Source organism: Littorina saxatilis, linkage group LG16 (genome assembly GCF_037325665.1).
Source record: "Littorina saxatilis isolate snail1 linkage group LG16, US_GU_Lsax_2.0, whole genome shotgun sequence".
Classification (NCBI taxonomy): domain Eukaryota; kingdom Metazoa; phylum Mollusca; class Gastropoda; order Littorinimorpha; family Littorinidae; genus Littorina; species Littorina saxatilis.
In genome coordinates this window covers 24,463,558-24,468,557 of record NC_090260.1, presented here as the reverse complement: position 1 = coordinate 24,468,557, position 5,000 = coordinate 24,463,558, and the positions used below count along the sequence as shown (strand labels likewise).

The window sequence follows — 5,000 nt, the reverse complement described above, 5'->3', positions numbered from 1 at the left end:
TCTGTAAAATGTTGTGGAGAAAATGAAAAAGGAGGCAGAAGGCGGAAGGGGTTGTGAACAAAATTATGGATAGGACACACTGGGAGCTGCGGAATACCTTGACATACACACGTCAGCCTGAATACATGGCTGTGTACGCCATCCTGTCATCGCGTTGTCTTTGTCTTGACACACCATTGTCCATTGTCGAGATTTAGGTCACCCTCTTCATCAAAGCTTAAAGACACAGTCCTTCCTTTGCAAACGATTCAGCTCACCGTTTACACATTTACCATAAGAATAAACCAAAAACAAATTGACTGCCAACGTACCAAGTTTCAGAACAATAAACCCAACAAAGGTAAGTTGTTGGAACGTTTAATTGGACAACAACTTTAATTTGCAACGTGTTGTTTTGTTTTGTCTGATTAAAGGTTCCAACAACTTACCTTTCTTGTTTTTCGATTCATTTTCCATAAGGCCTGCCATCCTCCGCTTTGACTCATACGAACAATCAACAACCTTCATGCCTTCTTTGGAGAGTGAGATTTTTCTTAAATGAAATAATTTCTCAAAGAAACAGTCCTTCCCTTTCATACATTTCTGCTCAACGTCTCCTGTCTGGCATGGCCATCCCTTCACTTTGTCACATACCACAAATCAAGACGCTTGGTGCCTTCTGTTTTAGAGTGGCATTTTTCTATGAATTCATTTCTGGACAGTCACTTCTGGCTTTTACAAAACACATTAATTCAGCAACAAAAAAATATATGCCCCATCTCCTCAAAGAGGTTTTTGAGTGTGGGTATATGTACAAGCAGAGGGAGTAACTTTTGTCTGGAATATGGATGGAGAAGATAATTATAGTGAGGATATATGATGCTTGGTACAAGATAATTTAGAGCATGTACTTATTCAGCCATGTTGGTCCAAGGTAAAGAGAAGTCACTTTATAAATTACAGGGTACTTATACTATACAACCAAAATAAATTGGCAATATACACTTCCATACATACAAACAAAAAGAAAAGAAAAATAGGTTTAACAACATCAGGTAAGAAATCAGACAGATAATATGTATACATTAAGCGGACAACGATAATATTTCTTTCTTTCTTTATTTGGTGTTTAACGTCGTTTTCAACCACGAAGGTTATATCGCGACGGGGGAAGGGGGAAGATGGGATAGAGCCACTTGTCAATTGTTTCTTGTTCACAAAAGCACTAATCAAAAATTTGCTCCAGGGGCTTGCAACGTAGTACAATATATTACCTTACTGGGAGAATGCAAGTTTCCAGTACAAAGGACTTAACATTTCTTTCATACTGCTTGACTAAAATCTTTACAAAAATTGACTATATTCTATACAAGAAACACTTAACAAGGGTAAAAGGAGATACAGAATCCGTTAGTCGCCTCTTACGACATGCTGGGGACCATCGGGTAAATTCTTTCTCGTCCCAACCAATATGGGACTCCCCCTAACCAATATGGGACTCCCCCTAACCAATATGGGACTCCCCCTAACCAATATGGGACTCCCCCTAACCAATATGGGACTCCCCCTAACCAATATGGGACTCCCCCTAACCAATATGGGACTCCCCCTAACCAATATGGGACTCCCCCTAACCCGCGGGAAGGACTGTGCGTTTGAAGCAGAAGACACATCGCGTTCTCCAAACACAAGATCCGATTTTGGAATAGCATGGCAGCAGTCTTTCATAAAAAAAAATTTTTTTAAATGTCACGACGTGTTTGTCGACTGATGTATTGAAGAATCCTCAACACTGTCTGAGGATGGATGCAATTTCTGAGAGAGAGAGAGAGAGAGAGAGAGAGAGAGAGAGAGAGAGAGAGAGAGAGAGAGAGAGAGAGAGAGAGAGAGAGAGAGAGAGAGAGAGAGAGAGAGAGAGAGAATGAACGAACGAACGAACGAACGAACGAACGAACTTTATTACTCAAGGATGGAGATTTTAGGCTCACGCCTAGTCTTGCAATCTGTCCCTGCTAAACTAAGACATAACAAGTCGCGTAAGGCGAAAATACAATATTTAGTCAAGTAGCTGTCGAATTCACAAAATGAAACTGAACGCAAAGCCATTTTTCAGCAAGACCGTATACTCGTAGCATCGTCAGTCCACCGCTCATGGCAAAGGCAGTGAAATTGACAAGAAGAGCGGGGTAGTAGTTGCGCTAAGAAGGATAGCACGCTTTTCTGTACCTCTCTTTGTTTTAACTTTCTGAGCGTGTTTTTAATCCAAACATATCATATCTATATGTTTTTGGAATCAGGAACCGACAAGGAATAAGATGAAAGTGTTTTTAAATTGATTTGGACAATTTAATTTTGATAATAATTTTTATATATTTAATTTTCAGAGCTTGTGTTTAATCCGAATATAACATATTTATATGTTTTTGGAATCAGCAAATGATGGAGAATAAGATAAACGTAAATTTGGATCGTTTTATAAATTTTTATTTTTTTTTACAATTTTCAGATTTTTAATGACCAAAGTCATTAATTAATTTTTAAGCCACCAAGCTGAAATGCAATACCGAAGTCCGGGCTTTGTCGAAGATTACTTGACCAAACTTTGAACCAATTTGGTTGAAAAATGAGGGCGTGACAGTGCCGCCTCAACTTTCACGAAAAGCCGGATATGACGTCATCAAAGACATTTATCAAAAAAATGAAAAAAACGTTCGGGGATTTCATACCCAGGAACTCTCATGTCAAATTTCATAAAGATCGGTCCAGTAGTTTAGTCTGAATCGCTCTACACACACACACAGACACACACACACACGCACACACGCACACACGCACATACACCACGACCCTCGTTTCGATTCCCCCTCGATGTTAAAATATTTAGTCAAAACTTGACTAAATATAAAAATAGAGACAATAAAAGGACAATCGTCAATCGCAATCATACTGTATTACAAACTACAACGTTACCCATACGAATACATAATGAAGGGAGAGAGAGAGAGAGAGAGAGAGAGAGAGAGAGAGAGAGAGAGAGAGAGAGAGAGAGAGAGAGAGAGAGAGAGAGAGAGAGAGAGAGAGAGAGAGAGAGAGAGAGAGAGAGAGAGAGAGAGAGAGAAACCGACAGACAGACATACAGATAGACAGACAGATAGATAGACAGACAGACAGACAGACAAACAGACAGACAGACAGACAGACAGACAGACAGACAGACAGACAGACAGACAGACAGACAGACAGACAGAGATATTCTCAACGATTAATTTCAAAAGTTAAAGGTCATCCTTCTTAGTTCACTCTAGGAATTGTACACAGTTATGGCGCAAACATATCTGTACATGTTTACGTATTTCTACCGCTAGAGGTCATCACTGAAACTTTCTTCTGAATGAAATCAGGTTTGACTGGAAACTAGTGAATTCAAGTTACTTCCCCTGCTTTGTGACGTCATGTTGTTTTATTTATTCAAGGTATTACTCCTTTTTTCGGACTTAGACAAGAAACACAATCAATAAACTATTTGCCCTGAACGTCGGGGACAAAAATAAACTCAAAACAATAGTATTAAACAATGGCGACTGCACGTGAGAGGGAACAATAAAGAGACCAAAAAGCAATGTACTCACGTTAAAATGACGAACACGGAACGAATAACAGCGATGTTTCGACCTAAGGGTCTTCTTCATTTGTTCTATCGTCTTTCTTCTTCTTTTGTGTGTGTGTATTTTTGATTTTTGTGAAGACCCTTAGGTCGAAACGTCGCTGTTATTCGTTCCGTGTTCGTCATTTTAACGTGAGTACATTGCTTTTTGGTCTCTTTATCAAAACTATAGGGCATACACTAACACAGACACAACACACGCGGCACGTACGCGCGCAAACTCAAATACTCTCTGTCTCTGTCTATCACTCTCTCTCTCTCTCTCTTTCTCACTCTCTCGCCCTCTCACTATCTCTGTCCGTCTCTCTTCTTCTCTCTCTCTCACTCTCTCACTCTCCTCTGTATTGGTATAATGTACACAGACCCTTTTCGGATGAAGGGACTTAAAAACCAACCACTATTTAGATGTGTGACGATTTTTGCAATGTCTTGCTTGTTTGATTGTTTTTCTTTAAAATGCAATGTATGGCTTAGAGCATGATGTTGAGTAAGTGCAAGCTGCTCTATACCACTTAATTCACATCAATTAACTCACAATTTACCTCAATGCAATGCATTTTGTGTACATATGTATAATGTGTGTTCACTTTAGTTATCTGTTAAAATGTAGAATTTTAGTTTTTATATTTTCTATTTTTTATCTCGTATTTTTATTTCATTTTTGTAGTTAGTCCCTCTTTAGGGCGAAGGCTGGATGTAAAAAAGCAGACCACTGCTTAAATATACTACCCTCGTTAAATAAAGAATTGCCATTGTCATTGTCATTGTCTCTCTCTGTGTCTTTGTCTGTCTCTGTCTTTGTCTCTGTCTCTGTCTCTGTCTCTGTCTCTCTCACTCGGATGAGACGAAAAACCGAGGTCCCTTCGTGTACACTACATTGGGGTGTGCACGTTAAAGATCCCACGATGGACAAAATGGTCTTTCCTGGCAAAATTGAAAAGGCATAGATAAAAATGTCCACCAAAATACCCGTGTGACTTGGAATAATAGGCCGTGAAAAGTGCGCCGAAATGGCTGCGATCTGCTGGCCGATGTGAATGCGTGATGTATTGTGTAAAAACATTCCATCTCACACGGCATAAATAAATCCTTGCGCCTTGAATATGTGCGCGATATAAATTGCATAAAAAAATAAAAAATAAAAAAAATAAAAAAATAAAATTAAATCCCTGCGCTTAGAACTGTACCCACGGAATACGCGCGATATAAGCCTCATATTGATTGATTGATTGTTTGATTGATTGATCCTCTCTCACTCTCTCCCTCGCGATCTTTCTCTTTCTCATCTTCTTCAAATACGTAATAAATATATAAATAGTAAATAAACATGTTTAGAAACAACGTAATAAACAGAAGA

At 38.9% G+C, this 5,000-nt stretch overlaps 1 protein-coding gene across 2 annotated transcripts in view; it reads right to left on the bottom strand.

The window, feature by feature from the left end:
* LOC138950636 (PE-PGRS family protein PE_PGRS26-like) overlaps positions 1-5,000 on the bottom strand; it is a 61,519-nt gene that overhangs the window by 55,400 nt on the left and 1,119 nt on the right. The window lies entirely within an intron of this gene.